At 44.4% G+C, this 17,163-nt stretch overlaps 1 protein-coding gene across 2 annotated transcripts in view; it reads right to left on the bottom strand.

Moving 5' to 3' along the window:
* LOC122543628 (uncharacterized) overlaps window positions 1–17,163 on the bottom strand; it is a 70,982-nt gene that overhangs the window by 25,587 nt on the left and 28,232 nt on the right. The window contains exon 3 of one of the 2 annotated variants that reach the window (XM_087974246.1): window positions 6,272–6,388. The exons of the other annotated variant lie outside the window; for it this stretch is intronic. The gene's annotated coding sequence lies outside the window, so the exon portion shown is untranslated. The remainder of the gene's footprint in view (window positions 1–6,271; window positions 6,389–17,163) is intronic. 2 annotated transcript variants of the gene reach the window in all.

Here is a 17,163-nt window from a genome sequence, read left to right on the forward strand (position 1 = left end):
CAAAGACATTCGGCCTTGGAGCGCCCGGTCAACGTCCTCCAAGGTGGACTCTGGGTCACGCAACAACACAGAGTTGCTGATCAGAGGCTGATAGCCAAGTTTTGTACCCATCAGGACAGCCTCAACCAGGATCTTGGGTTCATATCACACTATAGATGGCCCCACCACACTTACACTCTCGACCACTCACTCACTCTCTCACACACACACGCACCCTTTCGCAGGAATACAATCTGTCACACTTTCACACATGCTGTCTCAAGCACACACACACTCTCTCTCTCGTGCACACACACACACACGTGTCAACGGGATGAATCTGCAATTGCAGATTTGTATTTGCAGATGCATAGTATTTTGTTCAAAAAGCACACAATCTGTAAGCAGTCAATGTGACATTTTACAAATACCTCCTTTGGAAAATAAAACCAGTCTGATGCTAGGATGGGACATAGACAGACTCTGAGCACACACCTTTCATGCACTGTGATATCACCTTTTTACAATTTACTGATAAAAGTTATCTCAGTGTAGTGACTGGAAAGAAATTCTAAGATTTCCATATTAATCAATCGAAACTTGCACCTCCATTTCCAAGTGATTAAATACTTAACAGCAATCTAGGTTAGTCTAATAAGTTAGCTGCATGGTGGATCAGTGGTTAGCACTGCTACCTCACAGCGCCAAAGACCTGGGTTTGATTCCAGCCTTGGACCACTGCCTGTGTGGGTTTCCCCCCGGTGCTCTGCTTTCCTCCCACAGTCCAAAGATGTGCAGGTTAGGGTGGATTGACAGTACTAAACTGCCCATATAGTGTTCAGCGATGTGTAGGGTTAGGTGCATTAGTCAGGGATAATTGTGAGTTAGGTGCATTAGTCAGGGGTTTGGATAGGATACTCTTCGGAGGGCCAGTGTGGACTTGTTGGGCTGAAGGACCTGTTCCCACACTACAGGGATTCTTCTATTCTATTAGTCGTATGAGGCTTTGATCTTTTCGTTATAAATTCGGTGTCCAATGTACCTTGTCCCACTAGCTTACTGACAAAGGAGCAGTGCTCTGCAACCTAGTGCTTCCCAGTGAACCTGTTGCACCATGACCTAGTGCTGTATGATTTTGCAATGTTGTCAATACTGACAGCATGCAACTCTCCTCGCGCTGATCCGGGCTCAGCACCGCCCCCTGTCCTCTCCCATCGGCTGGAGGACAGCCCCGCTTCCTATTGGTCGAGAACGACGTCATTCACACCTGTCAGCTCCAGGGAGACCGGGAGCATGCGCCGTGACGACTTGCTGCCGCCGTGATCCAGAGAGCGCATGCCCAGTCGCCATCTTTGCCCAAGTCCGCCTCTGGCCTCCCAGAGCCAGGAATGGGGAAAAGGCCGTCATCTTTATTGGTGGTGTGGGAGATTAGAAATGTTGTTTTTGCAGGTGGGGGGAGGGGGGGGGGGGGGTGTTAATTCTTGTAGCATGTCGCATACATAAGGCTAAGACTTTAATGAATATAGAGGGTCTTTTAAAGAAAATAGTTTTAAGCTAGGGAATAACTTTAAAGGGTTGTAGCTGACCACAAAAAGAAGCAACAGAGGCATTTCACAATAAAGCTTACAGTATGATAAGAGAAACTGGATACAGGAACAAGCTGTAACAAACAAGGAACAAAGAATGCAGACAAGGACAGCAGGATGGCCAGATAAGAAAATAGCTACCAAGTGAGGTAATCGGCTTATGATAGGATGGGAACAGGGAGGCGTGACTTTAACTCCCCCTCCCACTTTGCCAAGGATATGCAGGTCCTTGGCCTCCTCCATCGCCAGACCCTGGCCACATGACGCCTGGAGGAAGAGCGCCTCATCTCCCGCCTAGGAACCCTCCAACCACACGGGATGAATGTAGATTTCTCCAACTTCCTCATTTCCCCTCCCCCCACCTTATCTCAGTCCCAACCCCTGGATTCAGCACCGCCTTCTTGACCTGCAATCTTCTTCCCGACCTCTCCGCCCCTACCCCCTTTCCAGCCTATCACCCTCACCTCCTTCCACCTATCGTGGTCCCTTTGCCCCCCCCCCCCCCAACCTTTTATCTCAGCCCGCTGGGCACACCAGCCTCATTCCTGAAGAAGGGCTTGTGCCCGAAACGTCAATTCTCCTACTCCTCGGATGCTGCCTGGCCTGCTGCGCTTTTCCAGCACCACACTCCTTTCTCTAAACTATCTAACAACTATTCGTTGTTAGACTTTTTCAAAAAGTTGTTAATTTTTACTTTAAATAGTGACCTTTGGGATAGGTCTTGGCACCCTTGAATTTTCACAGATTACAGCATGGGGTGAACCTTTTCTGTGTGTCGGGTTTAAATTAGCAGAGGGGTCTACCCGTGTGGTAACAATATTAATGAACTGAAACCTGCAACCCATTCTAAAAGATGACACACTTAACAGCAATCTAGGTTTGTTCAATACATCATATCAGTTCCATCACACTGTAATCTTTTTCTGTAAAATTCTGTGTCTTGTGGTCCTGCTCCACAGCTCCCTGATGAGGGAGCAGCACTCCAAAAGCTAGTGCTTCCAAATAAGCCTATAGGCCTACAACCTGGTGTTGTGATTTTTAGCTTTGTCCACCCCAATCCAACACTGGCTCCTCCACATCAATTGCTCAGCATGAAGACAACTTATTCTTCAAGCTACATTAGCTATTCACACCCAGTGTCTTATTGATGCAGCAGAGCGACTTCACAGAAGGAAAGAGGGGGAGACAATCACACTGCCTTACAGTAGTCCTGCCCTGTGTGTTCACTGATTTGAGGTTCTGTTCAGTCCCACTGAAGACCTAGGTCAGAAACTTTCGACTGCATAGATGTTATCTACAAAGCCAGGACTGCCAACCGTGTCAAGGTTAAAAATCACACAACGCCAGGTTATAGTCCAACAGGTTTATTTGGAAGTACAAGATTTTGGAATGCTGCACCTTTGTCGGGTAGCTAGTGGGGCAGGATCATAGGACACAGACTTTACAGCAAAACATCATCATGTCATACAACTGATGTGATGTATTGAACAAAGCTAGATTGCTGTTAAGTCTTTCATCTTGTCGAATGGGTTGCAGATTTCAATTCATTAACATATGAATCCCAGAACTTCTTTCAAGTCACATTCCCGAGATTAAAACAAAAAGGTGACATCTCGGCTCAGCTTGGAATACAAACAGACTCTAACCTCACACCTTCAATGCATTGTCTGAGCTAACAATCAAAAGCCTCTCTATCTCCGTCTTAAATATACTCAATGACCCGGCCTCCACAGCCTTCTGTGCAGTGAATTCCATAGATTCCCCACTCTCTGGTTGAAGAAGTTTCTCCTCATCTCTGTTCCTTTACTCCAAGGCTGTGCCCTCGGGTCCTAGTCCCTCCTACCAATGGAAACATCCTCCCAACATCCACTCTGTCCACGCCATTCAGTATTCTGTAAATTTCAATTAGATCCTCCATTGATTATAGACCTAGAGTTCACAAACGTACTTTATATGTTAAGCTTTTTATTCCTGGGACCATTCTCGTGAACCTTCTCTGAACATGCTCCAGGGCCAGTACATCGTTCCTAAGACGTGGGGCTCAAAACTGCGCACAACACTCCAAATGTGGTCTGACCAGAGCCTTCTCGAGCCTCAGAAGTACATCTGTTTTTACATCCAAGGCTTCTCAAAATAAACATAGTTGTCTTCTTAACTACTAACTCAAACTGCAAGTTTGCCTCGAGAGAATTCTAGATGAGAACTCCAAAGTCCCTTTTGCACTTCAGACTTCTGAATTTTCTCCCTATTTAGAAAATAGTCCACGCCTCTATTCTTCCTATCAAAGTGCATCACCTCACACTTTCCCACGGTGTATTCCACCTGCCACTTCTTTGCCTACTCTCCTAACCTGTCCAAATCCCTCTGCTGCCTCCATGCCTCCTTCAATGCTACCTGCCCCTCTACCTATCTCTCTGGATAGTGAACAGACTCAAGGGGCTGAAAGACATACTCTTGTTCCTCCATTTCTCTCTATCGAAATTCTCAAGCCTCACCACTTGGAAAGAGAAGGGCAAATGGTGCACTGGAGAACAAATTACTCCCAGGACATGCATGAGCGAGACCAATCTTTGAGGCTGTGTATCAGATGGGATTTTATCAATCACTGCTGAGACACCAGCAAGATGAACAACGATGAAAGCAAGATGAAAAGCAGTTGGCTTTTACTGTTAATCACATATGGAACTGAACAATGTTCACTTTGTCAACTGGGGATTTATTTCTGATGATAAAGTTGAACTTTCTATCAATCGGCCTGATCTGCTTTACCTGAATAGGAATGGCTAGAAAGTATTTTTCTCCCAATTGTTCTCAAGGTTTTGAAAGAGGGATCCAAAAAGTGATTTAAGTTTACTTCTTGCAGTTTAGTTCTTGTGTTCACTGCTCCCAATTCTGTATGCTCTATACTGGGAGTCAGCAAACACTGACTGGATGGTCACTTTGTGGAACAAGCTCCATTCAGGTGGGCCTTAAGTTTCCCGTCAGTTGTCCCTTTAACTGTCCGTCCCACTTGCACTCTGACCTCCCCGTCCCCACAGCCTCCTGCACAAGCTCAACGGGAGTATTCACCTGAAGAACTATTTCCTCATTCACTCCTGGAAGGACAGGCTGTCATTTCAGTCCTTGTCCCCTTATCCTGGATTCCTCCAAACAGCGGAAGTCGTTCCTCTCTTATCAACCCTGACGGAGAAAGTGAGGACTTCAGATGCTGGAGATCAGAGTCGAGAGAGTGTGGCGCTGGAAAAGCACAGCAGGTCAGGTAGCAGATTCATCAGATTCCTGATGAAGGGCTTATACCCGAAATGTCTGTTCTCCTGCTCCTCAGATGCTACCTGACCTGCTGTGCTTTCCCAGCACCGCACTCTCGACTCTCTATTAACCCAATCACCCTGTAGCTCAACATTTCAACTCCCCCTCCCACTCCACCAAGGATATGCAGGTCTTTGGACTCCTCCATCGTCAGACCACAACAAAACGACGGTTGGAGGAAGAACGCCTCATCTTCCGGCTAGGAACCCTCCAACCACAAGGGATGAACTCAGATTTCACCAGTTTCCTCATTTCCCCTCCCCCCACCCTGTCTCAGTCAAATCCATCAAATTCAGCACCGCCTTCCTAACCTGCAATCTTCTTCCCGACCTCTCTGCCCCCACCCCAGTCTGACCTATCACCCTCACCTTGACCTCTTTCCACCTATCACATTTCCGACGCCCCTCCCCCAAGTCCCTCCTCCCTACCTTTTATCTTAGCCTGCTGGACAAACATTCCTCATTCCTGAAGAAGGGCTTATGCCCGAAACGTCGATTCTCCTGTTCCCTGGATGCTGCCTGACCTGCTGCGCCTTTCCAGCAACACATTTCCATCTCTATTAACCCTACCAATTTCAAGTAACATTGTGAAATCTTTGATCAAAGCGCCTTCTAATCTTTTAAACTCCAGGAATATATCCAGCAAATGAGTTTAAAAGTTGAAGGTATTGGAAGAACTAAGCGTAAAATCAGTGGCAAGGGGAAGAGTTAATTCAAGATCGTAGCTGTTCGGATTTTAACCTGAAGTCTACATTCCTGTATAGCCCTGATAACATTTTGATCACTGAAGGAATGAAAGATTATCTAAAGACTCTGCAGCCACTACTTTTTGAGACCGGGAATTCCAAAGACTCTTAACCCCACAAAGCTTAAAAAAAAAGTTTCCTCATCTGTCCTTAAATGGGTGAGAAAGCCTATGTGGAAACTGACTCTTAGCTCTAGATTGTCCCACAAGAGGAAATATCCTGCTGGCCTCTACACACTCAAGTCCCCTCAGAATTTTATATATTTCAATTAATTCACCTCTAACTATTCTGAGGTCGAGATGATGCAGGTTTAGCCTTTCCTCAGAAGGCAGTCTGAGGTATTAGTCTCGCCAACCCAATGCATTAACATTTTACGATGACCAACACTGTACACAGTGCTTCAGGCAGTCTCTCCAATGCTCCGAATAATTGAAGAGTAACCACCCTATCCCTTGCTGAATACTTGTTATATCTGCCAACTAACCTTCTGTGAATCATGCACTCAGACACCAGATCTCCACAACTTCTCACCATTTCGTTTCTTCTGTCCTTTCTCAGTTCAGGTTAAGACTGAGTTTGTTACTCCTGGGTGGTGAATATCCCAAGTCACATCAAAACCCAAAATCCTTTTCCAGAGAGCGAAGTTACTAACCTTTCCCTTTCCATAGTCAAAGGCAGGGGTGATATTCCGGTTCTTCTGAACAGAGAGCCTCCATCAGATCTTAATGTCAGGTTTGTTTTCAGCTTCCTGTCTGTAACATGCCTTCACCTAAAATACACATGGTAGACCAGTTAGTAAAGTTAAATTGAAGATCTTGACCCCTGTTGGGGTCTATGGGTTCCGCGGCTGGTCAATAAACACTCGCAATCAGTCTGGTCCTTTAAGACCTCACTCTTTATTATTCACAGGTTGTCCAGGAACACAGAGGTTATACACTTCCGTGTTCCTCAGAGGAGCTGCACACATTGTTTAAACAAAGTCAAGAAGGTACAGGCCATAATCGTATAGTACATTCACACAATTACCAATCAATTAACAAAATAGTTTTATTTGACAGCTGCTCGGTCCAATGATATTTCCTGGGAATCAACTTCGTTTTCCAATACTCAGGCCACCCTTAACTCACAAACCGAGCCTCTGCAGCTGCACTTGAAGGTCAGTTAGGCTGGCCAGTAATGTCTGATCTCGCCTCGTTATTTCTATGCTGTAAAGGGAGCATTGTCTGCTAATCTCTATTGAAGCAGATTGTGGTTAGTCACTTATGCAGCTGTAGCAGAATTAAAAGCCATTTTATACAGGCTTTAGCAGAATTGTCAATTTGCAGCCCAGAAGCCATTTTGTCATATTATTTGTATTGAGGAGCCATTTTATTGCCACCTAAGTTATTAAGAGCATCTGTTAAGTGGTTGTTCCTGACAATAACTAGTGACCTCAGCCTGTATTCAGGTTTGGGTGGCACAGTGGTTAGCACTGTTGCCTCACAGCGACAGAGATCTGGGTTCAATTCCCACCTCGGGGCAACTGTGTGTGGAGTTTGCACATTCTCCCAGTGTCTGCGTGGGTTTCCTCCGGGTGCTCCGGTTTCCTCCCACAGTCCAAACGATGTGCAGGTTAGGTGAATTGGCCATGCTAAATTGTCCCATAGTGTTAAGTGAAGGGGTAAATGCAAGGGAATGGGTCTGGGTAGGTTGCTCTTCGGAGGGGCGGTGTGGACTTGTTGGGCCGAAGGACCTGTTTCCACACTGTAGAGAATCTAATCTAATTCAGATCCTCAAGATCACATGGGATCCCAGGGAGCGCTAGCCAAGTGGGCACAAAATTGGCTTGACAATAGAAGACAGAGGGAGGTCATGGAATCATACCACACAGAAACAGGCACTTTGGTCCAATTCATCCACGCCAACCAGACATCCCAATCTGACCTAGTTCCATTTTGATCTATAGCCCTGTCAACGCTTCCTATTCGTATTCCCATCCAAATAACTTTTAAATGTTGTAATAGCACCGCACCTCCACCACGTCCTCTGTCAGCTTTTTGCATACACAGACCACCCCCTGCTTGAAAGAATGACCCCTCGGGTCCTTTTTAAATCTTTCCTCATATCCTGTCGTTTTGAGCTCCCCCACCCTGGGAAAACTATCTTGACTTTCACCCTATCCATGCTGCTCATGATTTTATAAAACTCTATACGGTCACCGATCTGGGGTGGGGAAAAGAGGGGGGAGTCAGCCTATTCAGCATCTCCCTATCGCTCACACCCTCCAGTCCCAGTAACATCTTTTATACATCGTCCGCTCAAGTTTACCATCATCCTTCCGATAGGAGGATGACCAGAATTGATTGCGGTATTCCAAAAGCGGCTTCACCATTGTCCTGTACAACCACAATAGGACATCCTAATTCCTATGCCCAATGCATTGACCAATGAAGGTAAGCATGCCAAACGCCATCTTCACTACCTGAGACACCGGTGTCAGGGAACTATGCACCTGCACCCAGAGGTCGCTTTGTTTGGCAACACTCCCCAGAGCCCTACCATTTACTGTATATGTCTGGTCAGGGTTTGCTTTACCAAAGTGCAAAATCTCACATTTATCTAAAGTCAACTCCACCTGCCATGCCTCGGCTCAGTGACCCATCTGACTAAGGTCCTGTTATACTCTGGGACAGCCATCTTCACAGTCCACTACACCATCTATGTTGGGGTCATCGGCAAACTTATTAACCATACTTCCTGTATTCACATCCAAACCATTTATGTAAATGACGAAAAGCACTGATCCTAGTGGCACACCACTGGCCACAGGCCTCCAGTCTGAAAAGCATCCCTCCGTCACCAACACCCTCTTGTCTCCTATGTTCAGGCCAACTTTGTATCCAATTAGCTAGCTCCCACTGGATCCCATATAAAGGTGAAGGGTTGGCTTTTTTTCTGGAGATCTGTGACCAGCGGTGTGCCACTAGAATTGGTACTGTTGGTTGTCAGTTATATAAACAATTTGGATTCAAACACTGGAGGCATGGCGAGTAAGTTTGACAATGACACCAAATTCGGTGGCAGAGTAGGCAGTGGAGAGTATCTAAGAGTACTAGGAGATGCCCGAAATGTTGATTCTCCTGCTCCTCGGATGCTGCCTGACCTGCTGTGTTTTTCCAGCGCCATACTCGCGACTCTGATCTAAGAGTGCAACAGGATGTTGATCAACTGGGTCAACGGGCTGAGGAATGGCAGACTGAATTTAACTTGGATAAATGCAAGTTGTTGCATTTATCTGAGACAAACAAGCACAGGATATACAGTTAATGGTAGGGGCCCTGGGGAATGATGTCTAACAGAGAGACCTAGCGGATGCAGGCACATAGTTCCTTGAAAGTGCTGTCATTGGGAGACAGGCTGGCAAAGGAAACATTTGGCACACTTCCCTTCATCGGTTCATTGAGTACAAGAATTGGGATGTTCCGGTTTCCTCCCACACTCCAAAAATGTGCAGGTTAGGTGAATTAGCCATGCTAAACTGCCCACAGTGTTAGGTGAAGTGGTATATGAAGGTGAGTGGGTATGGGTGGGTTGCTCATCGGAGGGTCGGTGTGGACCTGCTGGGCTGAAGGGCCTGTAGGTAATTTAATCTAATCTAATCATGTTACAGCTGTATAAGAAATTGGTAAGGTCGCATTTGGGGTACTGTGCACAATCTGGTCATCCTGCTGTAGGAAGGATGTTATTAAAATGGAAAGGATGCAAAAATGTTGAGTGGAGTCACAGCAAGACAAGACCCTCGGAACAGAACTAGCTGCTGTATGGTAAGTTTAAACATCCAGTTGAAATGGTTGAGTCTTTAAGTGGGTACAAGAGAGGTGAATGATGTGGTTAGGTGGTTCATTGGATAGTCAGATGAGTAAATGGGTAGAAGTTAGGATTGTCATAGGTTGGTGGTGATTGGGATAATCCAGTCAAATTTAATCAAGGTGTTAGGTTAGGCCAGGAGTGGTCAGCAGGGAGTTGCAGTGGTCAGTTTTTTAGTAATGTAGATGTTGAGCTGGGTTTAAATTCATCTAATATTTCCTGTCTAACTGTCTAGGTAAGTGGTCCAGTCCAACACCAGCAGCTCCAACTCAAGCGTTCAGCAAATCAGAAAGCCCAGAGCATTGCACCGTCTCTGTTCAGCTTTACTTCCAATCTCAAATAATCCGGAGCCGGAGAGATTTTGTTTGATATATTGGCATCGCACACCCAAGCACAGTTTTTTGAGCAGGACAGCCAGATCGTAGCACACGAGGGCATACAGATGCTTAGACAGAGGGATGACAGATAATTTCTGGCTGAATTTGGCCCTGTGTGTTTTCTGATTTTCTATTGTAGCGACAGTGTAAAACCAGCATTAATAAACACTATGTGTTGGGCAAATAAGCGACAAACTAAGGAAATTAGATATTCCCAATTAACTTCTTAATATAAATGAAAACTCATGCTGTGATTATAGATTGTGCCACTTTCTACGCTGAGTTGTCATCTTGTGATTAAAAGTACAACATGAACAAGATCTCATCTCCCAGCTTCACCAAGGTGGATCTTCCGTCCCGTTGACCATTGTGAGAAACAAAAGCTCACTCACTTTAATAATTTCAGTCCGAGACAAATATCTGAATCCGCCATTTATTTATACACCTATAGGTGGGTGCCCTGTCTCATTACCAGGTAAGGTAATGACAAAATGCACACCAAATCCAACAAACTCTCGAAATTTATACAGTTTGAATCCCCATATTTTTTCCTTATTCCATTGTCTGTTCCCTGCTTCGCTTACGTCACTCATTTCCTTAAGACTTATCCCACAACTTCTGTTTATCCTGTCTTTTTTTTTAGATTAGATTACTTAGATTAGATTACTTACAGTGTGGAAACAGGCCCTTCGGCCCAACAAGTCCACACCGACCCGCCGAAGCGTAACCCACCCATACCCCTACATTTACCCCTTTAGCTAACACTACAGGCAATTTAGCATGGCCAATTCACCTGACTTGCACATCTTTGGAGTGTGGGAGGAAACCGGAGCACCCGGAGGAAACCCACGCAGACACGGGGAGAACGTGCAAACTCCACACAGTCAGTCGCCTGAGGCGGGAATTGAACCCGGGCCTCTGGCGCTGCGAGGCAGCAGTGCTAACCACTGTGCCACCGTGCCGCCCACCGTGTCTTGTCCGTGACAAACTCTTATCTCTGACTCCCATAAGGGTGTTTGACGTCAGTCTATTGTAGATTATTGATTAAGCATATCTTTTCTTCTATCAGCATCTATTTCCATCCAGAGGCCACTTTGACCTCTTTGATTAGGGTTTGTTCCTGTGTCCCCGTGTAAGGGGGAAACAGATGCTTTCCTGTTTGCCCATATATCCACCATTGTTCTGTATTCATGTCTCATGCTTTCTTTTTGCTGAATATGTATTTTCTCATTCCTATTCTGTATCAGAATTTATACTTGCAGAAATAACATTAATTCATTTATATCCCACAATTTCCCCTTTTTCTTTTCATTACTATCTGTTATCTTCTGCATTTTTGTCTCTTTTTTTTTAAACATTGTTCCCAAAATTCGCAAGCATCATTTCAGAGATTTCATCCATCTTAGTCTCACTCATCTCCTTATTATTTAGTTGATAAAGTTCCTCTGTCAAATGTCCCCTCAGGGGCATTCGTTTCATCAAGGCTGTTTCAATCAGCCTCTGGGTGAGCCCTCGTATACAGGGTATGACACAACAGCCAATGGCCACCAATACCCCGACTACTACTATCAGGGAAGTAAGGATAAAAACCACCACCCCCTTTCTCTGCTAAAATCATATCAAGGGCTATTCTGTTTTCCCATGCCATCCTACTTGTCGCATCAAGCTGTTCTGATATTCCTTTAACCGCCTCTCTTGTATAATTTTATAAATCGCTGTTGATTATAAAAAATGTAATTTATCCAGTCTACATTTTTATTAACTGTTGCCCACCAAAAGAGAGCTGACTCAAAGCCTGCTGCAATCTGGTTACGAGCTTTGAATTCAGGCACTCCCCTAGGGACTCCTACCGAATCAAGATAAATCCTGTCATCAAAAGAATTATCTAACAGTAATCTCTTACCCCTTCCCTTTTTCCCTACTATCTTTTCCTTCTCAAATGCCAGGGTAAATGGAATTGCCAATTGTACAATTGCGCACATCCCTCTCCAATCCGGAGGTAGGGTGGGTCTCAATATTTTTCCTCCACAGTACCACCACAGATCCGCTCGGGGAACCTTTAATGCTGAGTAGTTCCCTCCCTTCTTCGTTTCGGTAACATTCTTAATCTCTGTACATAATTTCAGCTCCCCCAAATGTCTCGACCGACTCGTACCTCGCCTGTGCACACATGACGTGTGATTTCCAACTGCGGCGGAAAATGTGGGGGGAACTTTTGCATCTTTCTCCTCCAAGGGAGGGAACATCAGAGATAGGGAGGTACAATTCCTATCATTCCATGCAGTCTCATCCTGATACAGGGCTATCATACATTTCATGCCCTTCCTGTCTCGCTTCCACCCGAGCGGAAAGGGAACCACCTGGGCCACTGGCCTACCGGAGGCACATGCATAGCAATTGCTTTTGTTCAGACTTTTTACAGTATACTTTACTCATTCAACCCAGGCATTTGTATCCCCGTACCCAGTCTCTATCTCGATGGTCTGTTTCAAATCCTTTACCTCTATAATTTTTACTACTGTAGGATCATTGGGAGGAGTGAAAGGTTGTATCTCATTACCCAGTAATTCTACCCATTTTTCCCTGTCCTATGCTAATTCGAAAACAACAGCCCACAAACTCCTTCCCATTTGCTTTCATTTCAATCCCAAATGTTTCATTTAATTGTACCTCATAAGTGCCACCTCCCAAAACCGCTCCGTGCCATGTGGTTTTTCTTATCATTAAATATATGGGGTTACACTTTTTATTGGGACAATCGCGTGCTGGTCGGAAGGGGGCCCGGTGTATTGTGACAAGACCATTATACCAGGTACCATCCCCAAGGCCATCCCCATAGGACTTAGGATGTATCTCTGAGTTGCGGTATTGTCTCTGATTAGCTACATTCCCACAATTTACTAAGCTACATATATCAGTGTCTATTACTTGTGGATTATCAGACTCAGGAACCATTAATAATACATATGAAAATGATATGTGACAAAATCCTAATACCAAGAGGGCTAGCATCATAACTCTAAGTATTCCCAGTATTCTGATCATTATGCTAAAACACAAAAAGGCTTAATATACAATCTTACAGAAATAATCCCGCGCCCGCATCGCCACTGTATAGTCAATTACTCAAAGTCTCTTTAGTCTGAGTTTCAGCGGGTCTTGTGTTGATTCGGCTGTCCAGACTTCTTCCTCAACTGGAGGGTCCACTGGCCCTTTGATCCGAATGTAGTGAGTCCAGCCTTTCTCCACCGTCCTTATTGCCGTTTCGGTAGTCAAAAGAGCCTGGTACGGCCCTTCCCAGTCTGGCTGCAGCTTAGTCTCTGTCCATGATTTTATTAAGACCCAATCTCCTGGCCGGATGGGATGAACAGCAAATTCAAGGGGCGGAGTCTGTGCCAATAGACCCTGTTTTCTGAGGAAAGATAAAGAGGAGGACAAGCCCAGTATATACTTCTTTAAAAACAAATCTTTAGTTTCGGGAATTGGCAATTCTCCCTGTGTTCCCAGATAAGGTAATTCAAATAAGATTTCATAGGGGGATAGTCCCAAATCTTTCCTCCGCCAAGGGACAAGCCCAAAAGGCATCCTTTAAATCTATCACACTAAACCATTTGTGATCATGAGGGATCTTACTTAATAATGTGTAGGGGTTTGGCACCACTGGGTGCCTGATCTGTACTATTCGATTTAATGTTCTCAAATCCTGCACCAATCGATAAGTTCCATCAGATTTCCGCACTGGTAGAATTGGGGTATTATAAGGAGACATACATGGCTCCAACAAACCATCTCTAATCAGTCCCTCAATTACTGGCTGCAGTCCCCGTTTACCTTCTATGGAAATAGGATATTGTTGTTCACAGACAACGTCCCCTTTCCGTTTTAAATTTATTGTAAGGGGAGGGATCTGTAGTTTTCCACGATTCCCTTCTCTAGCCCATACAATAGGGTCTATCTCTCTCTCTGCATCCTCTGTCAATATTGCCAGTTGTACAACTAATTCTTCTTCCTGAATTCCAATCTCCAGTCCTAAAAGGATAATTAAATCTCTCCCCAGTAAGTTACTTCCTATATCAGGAATATACAGCAGTTCCCCTGTGATCCTATCCTTAGGACCTTCTATCATCATAGGTTCAAATACTGGAACAGTAAATCCTTCCCCTTTCACCCCCGAAACAGTAATTGACCGTGTAAACATTTCTACTTTCTTTGGTTTAAAATTCGGCGATGACCGTGCTGCCCCGTATCTACTAGGGAGATTACCTCCTCCCAACACGGTCCCACCTTCAAGTTTATCAAGGGTTCCTGGTGGGCCCCTGAGGGCAGGAACCCCTGACACCCCTATTCTTCATCATAATTCATAAGCGGAATTGCCTTTTCTTCCCTTTGTAGATCAGGACACTCCCGCTTAAAATGCCCTATCTTTCCACAATAATAGCATCCTGCCTGTAGCGACTTCCATCTCTGCCCCTGTCGCTCAAACCCTCTATCAAATGTTCCCCCTTGTCCTCTCCCTCTTTACAAACACTTTCTGTGCCTCTCTCAACAATTCATCTAATGGTTTTTCACTCCATCCTTCTATCTTCTGTATCTTTCTCTGTATGTCTGGCCATGCTCTTGTCACAAAATGTACTTTCAAAAGACCCTGTGCCACTGGGTCCTCAGGGTTCATTCCAGAGTATTTCCGCATTGAGTCCCTTAATCTTTGCAAGAAAGCTGAGGGAGTCTCATCTTTCTCCTGTCTAATTTCAAAGGCTTTAATCAAATTCTGTGACTTCGGAACTGCCTCCCTTATTCCTTTTAGAATCAGGTCTTTCAATTCCCTCATTTCTTCTCTATGCTCCGGGTTTTGGTTTTCCCACTGGGGGTCTCTGAGGGGAAACTTCATCTCTCCCTGTCCAGCATCCCCATCTCCAATCAGGTGTTCCCTGTCCCATATTTTAATGGCAGTTCCTCGTACAAGTCCCCTTTCCTCCCCAGTAAATAATATATTCAAAATAGACATTAATTCAGCCCAGGTATACAGACTGGGCCCCAAAAATTGAACAATTTGTTCAGACAACCCCACCGGATCCTCAACCAGGACCTCCATTTCCTTTTTAAATGTTCTGACCTCCCCACTGGTGAGGGGGGCACTTACAAACCCAATCTCTTTGTCCCCTATGGGTACCTCCCAAAGGGGATAAGTCGTTACGTTTTTCCCCTTTTTCTTTTTTTTAAAGAAATATTGCAATATTTCTAGCTCCCCATAACTTCAAACACCAATTCATCAATTCATGCTTGACTAACCTTCAAAGCCTGTTCCTAACTTATAAATATATTTATATATATTTACGTTCATTTCTTCAGTATTTAATAGTCAAAATGCAAAATGCATACAGTTCCCAATTTTGCAATTTACTGTAATTACCCAGTTTTAGTCCTTTAATTTAGATCCAGAATTAGTTTCCTTAAATAGTCCTGACCAATCATTGCTCAATTACAATACTATAAGTCGTAAAATAATCAGAACTTGCCTTAAAAGAATTTGTCTACTCAAGTTTTTTAAAAAAAAAACTTCTAATGCATGAACAATGGCTGAATCCAAGGTCACAGATATTAACCATAGAATTTTGCTTTTACTACAATCTAATGTTGAACTGAAACTTCAACTGTCCTCTATAAATCGCTTTTATGTAAAGATAAAAGAGATTAGTTAGAAACTGATAGTAAGGCAGTCATGATCTGTAAAAAGAACAGGAGTTATCATTCCTTTTTTTTTTCTTCATAATCACAATAGAATCCTTAACCTTAAAAGAAATCATGTTAAATTTCCATAACAAAAATCAGATTCAAAACAGTCCTGGAACTCAAGCACCAGGGAATAAAACGCAAACATTCAATCACCAACAAACAAATGTGCATTCAAACCAAATCACAAAGGGTTAAACTTCCTACCAGCTGTACAGCTCTTTTCATTCTCTCTCTCGCACATTGACATATAAACTCAGATATTCACAAACCCAGTCTTCGTCCGATCTGTACTTTGGCCAGAAGACAGCGGGACGAAGAATGGAGTCCTTAGTCCATACAAAGCAACAATATTTAATCATCTTTCTCCCTTGCACAAGTATTATTTTGCCAATTTCCACAACATCCTGCCCAAAGGACTTTCTGGAGGAATGTTGTAAGGGACCCCGCCTCCATTTCCATTGTGTTTTCCTTACTCTGTTTCCCCGGAGGCTTTTTTCTTACCCAAAGCGCAAGCCATATTGAGTTCCTTCGTTAGTCCCTTATTAACTACTAAAACTCAATCCCGACCACCAAGGCAATACTTAAAAGTCAATTTTCTTACCTTGGTCTGTGCACAGAGTTGCCTGGCCCCTTTTGTCACTGTATTTTCTATCGAGCTCCTATCACTGTCTGATTCAGATGTCTCTCTTATAGGATTCACATCAGTCACCCAAGGGAGCAGACCAAACCGGGACACGAGACCGCTCCTCAATGGGGAACGGGACGCGTCTTCCCAGTGTCCAAGGCCAGCCACTCCCCCCGGTGATGGAAGAAAATCCCGGACACGAGCCCCCAATTGTGAGAAACAAAAGCTCACTCACTTTAATAATTTCAGTCCGAGACAAATATCTGAATCCGCCATTTATTTATACACCTATAGGTGGGTGCCCTGTCTCATTACCAGGTAAGGTAATGACAAAATGCACACCAAATCCAACAAACTCTCGAAATTTATACAGTTTGAATCCCCATATTTTTTCCTTATTCCATTGTCTGTTCCCTGCTTCGCTTACGTCACTCATTTCCTTAAGACTTATCCCACAACTTCTGTTTATCCTGTTTTGTCCGTGACAAACTCTTATCTCTGACTCCCATAAGGGTGTTTGACGTCAGTCTATTGTAGATTATTGATTAAGCATATCTTTTCTTCTATCAGCATCTATTTCCATCCAGAGGCCACTTTGACCTCTTTGATTAGGGTTTGTTCCTGTGTCTCCGTGTAAGGGGGAAACAGATGCTTTCCTGTTTGCCCATATATCCACCATTGTTCTGTATTCATGTCTCATGCTTTCTTTTTGCTGAATATGTATTTTCTCATTCCTATTCTGTATCAGAATTTATACTTGCAGAAATAACATTAATTCATTTATATCCCACAACCATTATTCCAAACGAGGACAGTCGCTCGTGCGTCCCGTTGACCGTTACCCCCACCAAGATGGCGGTCGCTCATGCGTCCCGTTGACCGTTACCCCCACCAAGATGGCGGTCGCTCGTGCGTCCCGTTGACCGTTACCCCCACCAAAGATAGTGGTCGCTCATACGTCCC

This window comes from Chiloscyllium plagiosum, unplaced genomic scaffold, assembly GCF_037043375.1.
Source record: "Chiloscyllium plagiosum isolate Xiang-an unplaced genomic scaffold, Cpla_swu_hap1 HiC_scaffold_27, whole genome shotgun sequence".
NCBI lineage: Eukaryota > Metazoa > Chordata > Chondrichthyes > Orectolobiformes > Hemiscylliidae > Chiloscyllium > Chiloscyllium plagiosum.